Source organism: Ranitomeya variabilis, chromosome 1 (genome assembly GCF_051348905.1).
Source record: "Ranitomeya variabilis isolate aRanVar5 chromosome 1, aRanVar5.hap1, whole genome shotgun sequence".
Taxonomy (NCBI): Eukaryota; Metazoa; Chordata; class Amphibia; order Anura; family Dendrobatidae; genus Ranitomeya; species Ranitomeya variabilis.
Window position 1 is genome coordinate 737,650,175 of NC_135232.1, and position 12,164 is coordinate 737,662,338.

A 12,164-nucleotide genomic window follows, 5' to 3' on the forward strand; every position below is an offset into this window, starting at 1 on the left:
GAAGGCTGGGGTGGAGTTTTATAGCAGGAAGACACAGTGCACATGAGACCAAAGACGCCATCTTGGAAAAGGGCAGTATTGCACAAAAGGTAAAAAATGTTCAGAGTCCTGACATTACTCCCTCCTTAGAAGCGGCCTCAGGATGATCCTGGACCTGGTTTCTCAGGGAATCTCTGATGAAAACGAGAAATCTTCTGTTGGGCATTGATGTTTTCCACAGGTTCCTAAGAGTCTTCCTCAGGGGGATATCCCTGCCATCTTATCAGATATTGGAGCCGATTCCTGCGAATCCTGGAATCAATAATTTCCTCCACCACAAATTGTTCTTGCCCATCAATCACCACAGGCTGCGGAGGTGGCACAACACGTCCCTGGAAGGTATTAGGAGATACAGGCTTTAGTAAAGATACATGAAAAACTGGGTGTACCTTCATAGTCCTAGGCAGCTTCAGCTGGCAGGCCACAGAGCTCACAATACCGTTGATCTTGAAAGGGCCAATGAATTTCTGTCCAAGTTTTTGTGAAGGAATGTTTAACTTCAGATTCTTAGTTGCTAACCACACGGAATCTCCTACCTTGAACATGGGTGCAGGTTTACGGAATCTATCAGCCGATCTCTTATAACGTTCTTGACCTGTGGTCAGGGATTCCTTCAGAACCTCCAGATTTTGTCTCATTGCAGTCAGCCTTTCCTCCACTGCCGGAACCGGAGAATTAATTGGAGACCTAGGTAAAATACATGGATGATAACCCAGATTGGCAAAGAAAGGTGTAAATTTAGTGGAGGCGCTCTGAGAATTATTATATGAAAATTCGGCTAATGGCAGCAACTCCAACCAATCATCCTGGAGATGGCTGACATAGCATCTTAGATATTGTTCCAGCATCTGGTTGGTACGCTCAGTCTGACCATTTGTCTGGGGATGGTAAGCGGAAGAGAGACAGACATTAATATTGAGTGCAGAGTAAAACACCTTCCAGAATCTTGAAGTGAACTGTACTCCATGGTCAGAGATGATCTCATCCGGAACCCCATGCAACCGAAAGACATTCTGTATAACCAAGTTCACTGTATCTTTAGCTGAGGGGAGGCCGGTGCATGGAACAAAATGAGCAGCTTTAGTCAGGCGATCAACTACCACCATGATTGTATTTATGCCCCCTGATGTAGGCAGCTCCACAATAAAGTCCATTGATATAGTCCCCCAAGGGTGGGACGGAACAGGTAATGGTTGTAGAAGACCCGTAGGTGCCACATGAGGAGTTTTGTAATGGACACATACCTCGCAAGAGAGAACATAGTCCTTGGTATCCTTCAGGCAAGTTGGCCACCAGAAGAATCGGCTCAGGAACTCTTGTGTCTTCTGTACCCTTCTGTGACCAGCCAACTTGGAGTCATATACCAACTTGAGGATCTGCAGACGGACGACCTCAGGGACATAGATACGTCGATCTCTGAACCACATGCCACCCTTAAAGACAAGATTAATATCCACAGGTGGGTTGGCCAGAAATACATCACCGTCATAGGCCTCCCTGCACTCCTTCCACAAGTCCTGATCGTGGATAACGCCGATGAAATTGGCATCAGATAGAATGGTCTTAGATGGGGCTCCAGGTACAGAATCTGCAGCATGGATTCGGGATAAAGCATCAGCCTTCCCATTACGAGAACCTGGACGGTACGATATAACAAAGTTAAATTGATTTAAAAATAAGTTCCAATGAGCCTGACGAGGAGAAAGACATCTAGCGGATGTAAGGAACTCTAAATTGCGATGGTCAGTTAGCACTATGATCTGTTGTGCAGCTCCTTGCAGATGATGCCTCCATTCTTTGAAAGCCACAATAATAGCCAGCAATTCCTTGTCTCCCACGTCGTAATTCTTCTCTGCTGAGGTTAGTCTATGGGAAAAGAAAGCACAAGGATGTAGCAGACCCTTTTCTCCAGTTCTTTGGGAGAGAATAGCCCCCAAAGCATTATCAGAAGCGTCCACCTCCACAATGAATTAAAGTGTTGGATCTGGGTGTATCAACAGCGGTGCTGATGTGAAACAGATCTTAAGCTGATCAAAAGCTTCTTGAGCCTGTGATGACCACTTAAAGGGCTTTTCCTTCCTTGTCAAGGAAGTAATGGGACGGACAATATCAGAAAAATTTCGAATGAAGCGTCTGTAGAAATTTGCAAAACCAATAAAACGTTGGACCTCCTTAACGTTCTTGGGTACCTGCCAGTCAAGGATAGCCTGAATCTTACCAGATTCCATGTTCAGCCCCTGGGGAGAGATGATATAACCTAAGAACTGTATCTCAGAATGATGGAACTTGCATTTCTCTGGCTTGATATACAGATGGTTCTCTTTCAGACGTCTTAAAACAGCTTTGACATGTTCTTCATGTTCCTGTAGAGAGTCAGAAAAGATTAGAATATCGTCCAAATAGATCACCACAAACTGGTCCAACAAATCTCTGAAAATGTCATTAGCAAGGTGTTGAAACGTTGCAGGGGCATTACAAAGCCCGAAGGGCATCACAAGATATTCAAAGTGTCCATACCAGCATCGGAATACTGTCTTCCACTCATCCCCTGGACGAATACGCACCAAATTATAAGCCCCACGAAGATCCAGTTTAGAGAACACCTTAGCATGGTGGGCTCTTTCCAGTAATTCGGGAATCAGAGGCAAAGGGTAACGGTTTCGTATGGTTACCTTATTGAGTTCCCGATAGTCAACACAGGGTCTCAGGGTTCCATCCTTGTTTTTTACAAAAAATATAGGTGCCCCTTCTGGTGAGGAAGAAGGACGTATGAAGCCTTTGGCCAGATTTTCATCAATATACTCCTTTAAGGCTTGAAGCTCAGATGCCGCCAAAGGGTATATGTTACCAAAAGGAATAGCTGCCCCAGGAAGCAGCTCAATGGGACAGTCATAATGCCTGTGTGGGAGAAGCTGATCTGCATTCTTCTTGTCACAGATGTCAGAGAACTCTTTATATGCTGGAGGTAAAGAAAATACCTGTACATGTGGTTCCGTAGCCGTGGACTCAGGGACAGCTTCTGTTAACGCTGAGTTGCTCCTTGTTGGAAAGATAATCTCCTTGGTCTTCCAGTTGATAATTGGGTTCTGAGAACGCAACCAAGGAATGCCTAAAATCACAGGAAAATGAGGAGAAGAAATTAGCAAGAAAGAAAGCTGCTCCTGATGATTAGGCTCCAACAAAATGTCAAGGGGTACGGTCTCCTGATCCACAGGTCCAGAGATTAAAGGTGACCCATCCACTGTTTCCATGGTAATTGGAGAGGCTCTTTGCTGAATTTCAATACCATGTTCCTTGGCAAATGCGATATCCATGAAATTGCCACCTGCACCTGAGTCAATCATAGCTGCACTGGAAATCCACTGTCCTGAACACAGGATCTTAATAGGGAGAGAACAGTGAGAGTTCTTCTCTTTCAGCTCCTTGGGGGGTGAAGTCATAGAAAGTGAATGGAATACAGCGTTTAAAGGCAGGCTACATTCAGATATGTCAGATTCATCATGACAGTTGTCATACTCCCCTACTGCTGCTAGCACCTTGTTAGGCCATCTAGGACACTTAGGACAATTGATCAAGAAGTGGTCAGACTGGCCGCAGTAGAAACATAGACTTTCACGAAGGCGATGCTCCCGGCGCTCATTGATCTCGCGCCTCTGAACGGAATCAATTTGCATGGGCACCTCCTCCACCTCCCGAGAGGTTTTACCTGCAGGCTCTTTGGAAGGAAGGGAAAAGTTAGAAATACGGTTATATGCAGCAAATTTCTCCTGCCTATGCTCAGTAAGGCGAATGTCTATGCGCACACAATGCTGTATAAATGTCTCTAGCTCTTGTGGTGACTCAGAGCGAGCTAGTTCATCTTTTATAATACTAGACAGACCCCTTTTAAAAATAGGCAATTGTGCATAACTGTCCCAATTGGTATCTACCGCTAATCTCCTGAATTCAGTGGCATACTCAATAACAGAACGTTTAGCCTAGCGTAAAGACAACAAAGCAGATTCAGCGGTTGCACGGCGATTAGGGTCATCAAACATTAATGCCATAGCGGCCAAGAAATCATCCAAGTTATTTAACCGTGGGTCACGAGACTCAATCATTGGATTCGCCCAGGCGAGCGCTCGTGAGGTCAGTAGCATTATTACACACAATACTTTGGATCTATCAGTAGGAAAACGGTCAGCATGCACATCAAAATATAGCATACATTGATTCACAAAGCCACAAAATTTGTCGCGATCGCCATTAAATCTGAATGGGGGCAACTTAGGTGGGCTAGCTGGTGGCGGTTGCCCAGAGGGTAAAGTCACTTGCGCAGCTATTTGCGTGCTTATGTCCTGAAAAGCCCGTCCATACTGGGATTCTATGCCAGCAAGTTTGTTTTCCTGGGCTGCCATGCGGTTGCTTAAGTCCTGCAAAGTTTGTCCAAAGACTTGTTGATTGTGTTCAAAGCTTCCAAACTTCTTTTGCAGACCTTCCACATCTTTCTGCAGTGATCTAATTATGGAAAACACCTGCTCTAATCTGCTCTCTGCAGTCATTGTTCCAGCAGTCTCCTTTTTTGGGGGGGCTAGAGTATCCTGTAATAATTATAGGGGATAACTCAGGAGACTCTTTGCGTGGAACAAGACAACTACAGGACATGGTTTTATAAGTGGTAAAGTCTATATTATCACACGGTGTTTCAAACAGGTGCAGAGAGAAACTCAAGTCCACAACACTTGGTGTAAATATTAAACGCAGCTTAGCAGTCTATAGGAAACTTCAGAGGAAAATGCAATCAAGCAGAAAGTCTATGAAGCACAGTTATTCTTGAGGATACTTGACACGAATAAATCCCTGTCTTAGTCCAAACACAGATAGATAAGCTTATAAGGCAGTTCAAATCATATCTTAGCTCAACCAGGGAGGCCTGGTTAATAGACTCAGGTTTTTGTAGAGCACAAACAGCTTACATGTTCAGCAAATGAGATGGAAGTAAACACGAGCAGCAGATGAAGGAGGATTACTGGAAACTGGTGTATGCAGCAGGAACTCAGAGCAGAGTAGCAGGATCACCACACAGGTTCACAGGAGCAGGTATATAGCCAGGGAGTAATCAGAGGTCAGGAGCTGGATGCAAGGCAGAATACTCTAGCACGGACTGAAGGCTGGGGTGGAGTTTTATAGCAGGAAGACACAGTGCACATGAGACCAAAGACGCCATCTTGGAAAAGGGCAGTAATGCACAAAAGGTAAAAAATGTTCAGAGTCCTGATACTGATATACTATCTAACATACTGTGTAAGTCTGTACATAGGGTGTGTTAAGCTTTGTTTATTGATGTGTGTTGATATGCTAATAGTACTACTTGATCCCATCACCATTGTTTACCTTATCTTGATGTTGGACTGAAGGACCCTGGGTAATTCTAAAAATAGCTTACATGCCTTAGGTATAAAAAGACTCAGAGATCACATCATGGGAGACTGAAATAACACAGAGCTACCAGCCGGACATTCTGCAAACCACCCAACAGACAAGAGAAAGGACTGCAGCCAATTCATCATGGCACCGTCATGAGGGACACTGATCTATGATTCTATAGGAAACAACCTAGAGGTTTTCGGCTCCGGTTGGAAGTTCACATATCTGATCCAGTGACCATCTCTGAACCATGGATATGTGTGGAGAAAGCCAGGTTTTGGACCCGCTGGTCGCCTGCTTCCATGGAGATGGTCAGATAAGCCAAGTGGTGACTTTAGTGTCAACTGGCTTTGGACCTTGTATGGACCCTATAGACAGTTCTTGGTCATCTCACTACGCTTGTCGATTCCTCTTCTCTGTGTGTGTATCACAGGTGGAATAGCGACCCTGGGAGCTCTGACATCATGTCAACTGGCTTTTGACCTTGTACGGACTCTATGGACTGTTCTAAAAAGAAATGAAGAACAGCATCCAATCCAGGTGAAATATCAAAAAGTTCTTTATTGTGCCAGATGCAACATTTCAACCCACAAAGGTCTTTTTCAACCCACAAGGGTCTTGAAAAAGACCTTTGTGGGTTGAAACATTGCATCTGGCACAATAAAGAACTTTTTGATATTTCACCTGGTCTGGATGCTGTCCTTCATTTCTTTTTGGTATGTATCTTTCCATTGGAGCTAGGACTTGCATCCTCATATCTGATGTGCTGTCGGCTATTTTCTAATCTATGGACTGTTCTGTCATCTTCCTACGCTTGTCGATATCTCTTCTCTGTGTGGATATCACAGGTGGAATAGCGACCCTGGGAGCTCTGATATAACATCTACCATTATCCCGGCGAGACAACAGAAAAGTAAGACCCTGTCATGTGCACTATGTTGGGGTAATTGCTGAGATTGTTCTGTTTGCTATTGTGTGTTGTGGTTCAATAAAGTATTGTTACACTGTTTTACCTTAACCCTGTGTTGTCTGTGTAGTGTACTGCCCACCGGGAGATAGAGCGGGCGTTCAGTGGTATGAGCCCTTGTCCATGCAGTCTTGCTAAAGACAGCCGGGCCAGCGGACGAGAGCACCCACTGACGCCGTTTCTCCACACAAGGCTAGCAGACAGAACTATGAAACTTATGCCTGCAAAACTACAATTTTTCCAACACAGATACACCAGCCATCAGCCTGAGATAACAGACTGATCAAAATCTGGCCATGATTTTTTGGGCACAACTAAATTGTGTCAACAAGTTGGCTATGAAAAAAAAGATTTTTTTGCGCACTCACTTCTGCTGCCTGGGACAAAAAAATGGTAGATTTGCACATTCTTTGATTACAATAACCTGGCAGTAGTAGGCAGCGTGACCAAGCAAATAAATGTTGAAATAAGGGGGCTATGGATTGCTTTAGAATAAAAGGTATAAGGTGAAGAAAAAATAAGCCACAGAAAACTGCAGCTAGGTATATCTACAGTATATATATAATTGTCTAAGGGTTTTTCTGTCTGTCTGTCTGTCCTGGAAATCCCGCGTCTCTGATTGGTCGAGGCCGCCAGGCCTCGACCAATCAGCGACGGGCACAGCATGGCGACGATGATGTCATAAAGGTTGCCTCGACCAATCAGCGACGGGCACAGTCTGCCGCGAATTCGCCTCGACCAATCAGCGACGGGCACAGTATCGACGTAGATGTCATAATGGTTGCCATGGCGACGATGATGTCATAAAGGTTGCCTCGACCAATCAGCGACGGGCACAGTCTGCTGTGAATTCTGGAATCATCATTGTCCATATACTACGGGGACATGCATATTCTAGAATACCCGATGCATTAGAATCGGGCCACAGTCTAGTATTAAATAAGCAGCAGCAGACAATAATGGAGCTTTTGGAGGTATGCAGTGAGAGCTATGTACTCACATACAGTACCTGCAGGCCTTGCACTGATGTGGATATGCGCACATAGACTCCCCTGCCTACCTAGCGCTGCAATCTCGGGACCCCCGAATTAGCCCTGAAAAGGACTGTTGGTTTCTCAGATGTTGTGGACTCAACAGTTGCAGACCTACACTACTAAAAAGATGATTCTGACCCTATCTAAGCAGCAGCTCTCCCTACACTTGCTAATTCCGGAGCAGAATGCGGTGAGCAGGGCAGTGGCAGGTCTCTTATAGACCTGATGATGCTGTGCGGCCAGCCAATCACTATAATACCACAACAAAGATGGCTGTGGCATTACAGTGCATGGCTGACAATCACTGCATTGTCAATGACACTCTAAAGAGCGCCAGAATTGCAGGGCGGAGACCAGAGCTCCCGCCGAATAATCCCGGAAATACTCGGTGCTCACCGAGTACACTGAGCACAGTGATACTCGGGCGAGTACAGAGTAGTGGCGAGCATGTTTTCTCATCACTAATAATGATAATGATAATAATGGCAAAATTAAATTTTGTACTATATTTAATGCATAATAAAATTCCTGGAATTCCTTGCCTGAGGAGGTGCTGATGGTGAACTCAGTCAAGCGGTTCAAGAGAGGCCTGGATGTCTTCCTGGAGCGTAACAATACTGTATCTTACAGTTATTAGGTTCTTTAGAAGGACGTAGCTCTGGGGATTTATTCTGACGGAATATAGGCTGAACTGGATGGACAAATGTCTTTTTTCGGCCTTGCTTGCTAACTATGTTACTAACAGCTAATCTAAATTGAACACGTATGTATTTGTATAACATAGTGGTGCCTGAAAGAAGTTACAGTTAATGTTGCTTAAAAAGAAGGTCTCATATGGACGTGTTTGCATAAAAAAGAAAAGATATGTTTCTAAATGTGTATTGAAGGATCTCTTTGATAGAAAGAACAGAAAAATGATTCTTGCCTCTATCTGTCTTCTGGTTTGTGGCACCTTTATAAACCATTTGATGTTCTTTAAGCCAAACTTTAGTGACATTGATGCAGTGCACATCAGTTTGCAGGGTATCCGGTCTTCCATAGAGCACATGGGGGCCATCAGGGGTCGGTGGTTACACAGGAGCTGCCAGCAGCAGATCTTGATGATTTGTCCAAGTGCATCAGCAGCAGAACATTCTTTAATGAGTGATATAAGTTTTTTACACACGAGGAGAGGAAAAAAAAGGTTTTCTGCCTCCTCCATTCTATTAGTCCGTGAAAATCAGTCCGCACTCGAGTACGGTCTAATTTGTTTCATCGACCCATAGGCTCTCAATGACAATTTTGATTCAACACTTGGATCAAAATCGTACACGTCTCCAATTTACAATGGTTTTAAATTACAGATTTCTTAGAATTAGCAAAAAAAATTGATGGAAGATTTTGCTTCATTAATTCTCTGCCTATAAAGTATGCAAATTGCCTCTTCATAGAAAAAGAGGACTTAAACTCTATAGCGCCACCTGTTGGAAGTAGCGATCCTGCAAGTCTCAATCAACCCTTTAACGAGTCGTGCAATATGACTTAGGATAAAAGCCAAATTAGTATCTCAATTCGCAGACGTGCTTCGGGCTGTTGTGACTTGTAGGATAGCTACTTCCAACAGGTGGCGCTATAGAGTTTAAGTCCTCTTTTTCTATGAAGAGGCAATTTGCATACTTTATAGGCTTAGTGAAGCAAAATCTTCCATCAATTTTTTTGCTAATTCTAAAGAAATCTGTAATTTAAGACCATTGTAAATTGGTATAATATTGGTATAATATTGCATATTAAATTTCCCAGAGGAGCATTGCCCAGTGAATAAGCCTCCTTACCTTGGCAAGCCAGAGCTGGTATGTCACTCTCCACAAGGAGAAACCTCACCCCTTAGACCCTTGCCCACAAAGTAGACACTTATTAAACCTTATCATTTGTCCTTTTTTGCCAACGAATCCATCTGAGCGATCGTTTCAATCGTGGTTTGGTTTGTCAATGGAGAGAATGCAACTCCACTCGTCTGGCCATTTCTCCCTTTACCTTAATAAACAAATTAAGCAAGAACAGTTCAAGACAGAACATATGTGAAAAAAGATCTAATTTGCTTTTCTTTAACAAGTTTCTTCAATTTTAATCTATAAACGAAACGCTGCTTCTGCAATCTCCTAACGAGGAATTCCCTTCCTCAGATAAGAAATTCAATTATTGTTTCCCTACAAAATAAAAGATTTCTACTCTAGTGTCGGCGCTGTCCTTAGAGCAGGTAACGCTCGCTGGGGAGAATACTGACTTCTGGGTTTCAAAGAGTTTTTCTGATTTTTTAAATTATGGTTGAATTGTATCATAAATCACAATCGCGGCATATGCTGCATGACACCCAGCTGGTAGGAATGAATACACCGTGATTAGAGATGATAAAATGATACACTTACACAGTGCTTCCTTGGATGCAATAATTGGCGTTTAGATATGAACTAAACTGAATATGTGTCGTTACACACAAATTTCAGCTTTATATATTGACATAATCTACATAAAGAATAGAGTAACTTTGTAAATACAATCATTTCTGATCCTACATAAAATCCAGTATTATACTCCAGAGCTACACTCACTATTCTGCTGGTGCAGTCACTATGTACATACATTACATTACTGATCCTGAGTTACATCCTGTATTATACCCCAGAGCTGCACTCACTATTCTGCTGGTGCAGTCACTGTGTACATACATTACATTACTGATCCTGAGTTACATCCTGTATTATACCCCAGAGCTGTACTCACTATTCTGCTGGTGCAGTCAGTGTACATACATTACATTACTGATCCTGAGTTACATCCTGTATTTTAGTCCAGAGCTGCACTCACTATTATGCTGGTGCAGTCACTGTGTACATACATTACTGATCCTCAGTTACATTCTGTATTATACTCCAGAACTGCACTCACTATTCTGCTGGTGCAGTCACCGTGTACATACATTACATTACTGATCCTGAGTTACATCCTGTATTATACTCCAGAGCTGCACTCACTATTATGCTGGTGCAGTCACTGTGTACATACATTACATTACTGATCCTCAGTTACATCCTGTATTATACCCCAGAGCTGCACTCACTATTCTGCTGGTGCAGTCACCGTGTACATACATTACATTACTGATCCTGAGTTACATCCTGTATTATAGTCCAGAGCAGCACTCACTATTATGCTGGTGCAGTCACTGTGTACATACATTATTGATCCTCAGTTACATTCTGTATTATACTCCAGAGCTGCACTCACTATTCTGCTGGTGCAATCACTCTGTATACACATTTCTTTGCTTATCCTGGACTGATCCTGAGTTACATCCTGTATTATACCCCAGAGCAGCACTCACTATTATGCTGGTGCAATCACTGTGTGCATACATTACATTACTGACCCTGAGTTATATCCTGTATTTTACTCCAGAGCTGCATTCACTATTCTGCTGGTGCAGTCACTGTGTACATACATTACATTACTGATCCTGAGTTACATCCTGTATTATACCACAGAGCTGCACTCACTATTCTGCTGGTGCAGTCACTGTGTACATACATTACTGATTCTGAGTTATATCCTGTATTATACTCCAGAGCTGCACTCACTATTCTGCTGGTATAGTCACTGTGTACATACATTACTGATCCTGAGTTACCTCCTGTATTATACCCCAGAGCTGCACTCACTATTTTGCTGGTGCAGTCACTGTGTACATACATTACATTACTGATCCTGAGTTACCTACCTCCTGTATTATACTCCAGAGCTGCATTCACTATTCTGCTGGTGCAGTCACTGTGTACCTACATTACATTACTGATCCTGTACTGATCTAAATTCTCTGAATTACAGGGCACTCTAGTTTTCTATCCTGTGACCCTTGTTGCTAAACACTGACATTAGGACAGATTCATCCATTGAATGTAATTCCATCAGGAACACTGGGATGGTGACAGTTTCTCACAAGGCATCGTGCATCCACCCTCCACACCTATCTTCTTGCACCATAACATCTAGATTTTGAGCCCTGACGTTTTGTGCATTATGACCTTTTGGTACAAGATATTGGGTTTTCTAAATAAATATTTGATAGAAAGTGTCAGGCTACAATTTACTTTCTATCTACTTATTTCTTATCTTCAGACTTTCCAAACTGTTATTTTTCAGGCTTAAGAAATGTGAAATGAGCACTATAATAAAAATCCTGATAAACCCAAACAGTTGTGATGGAACAAAGTTCACCGTGAGAGGTCGGAGGTGATCTCAAAACCTATTTCAGAGAAAAAGATTCTCCAGCCGCAGACCAGATTGAGGTCCAGTAACACGTAGAGCATGGATGGATGTGTTATTTGTATAAAATATAAAGGTAATTGCTTTTCAACCGAGCATGAATGGTTTCTTAATATTTCTGAAAAATCTATTTAATGGCACATAGGAAAAGAATCTATTTATTCATTTAGCTTGATTTAGATTTGTTGCTCAGAAGATTAAAAAAGTATATATATCAGCGATTCCAAAAGTAGGAATGCTACAAAAATATTTACAGGTAGAATAGAAGGGGAAAAAAATCATTGCTAATGTTTAACTCAGATTTACAGCTCTTGATATTGGGGAATTTCTGGTGGAAATCGAAGTGGAAAATTGCAAACTTCACATGACATTCCTCTTGCAATCTCAATGTAATAACATTTCGTGATTGAACTTGCGCT

The 12,164-nt window shown here is 42.7% G+C and overlaps 1 long non-coding RNA gene across 1 annotated transcript in view; it reads left to right on the forward strand.

Annotated features, from left to right (window-relative positions):
- LOC143765026 (uncharacterized) overlaps positions 1-12,164 on the forward strand; it is a 54,003-nt gene that overhangs the window by 22,913 nt on the left and 18,926 nt on the right. The window contains exon 2 of the long non-coding RNA XR_013213316.1: positions 11,623-11,821. This is a non-coding gene — a long non-coding RNA (uncharacterized LOC143765026). The remainder of the gene's footprint in view (positions 1-11,622; positions 11,822-12,164) is intronic.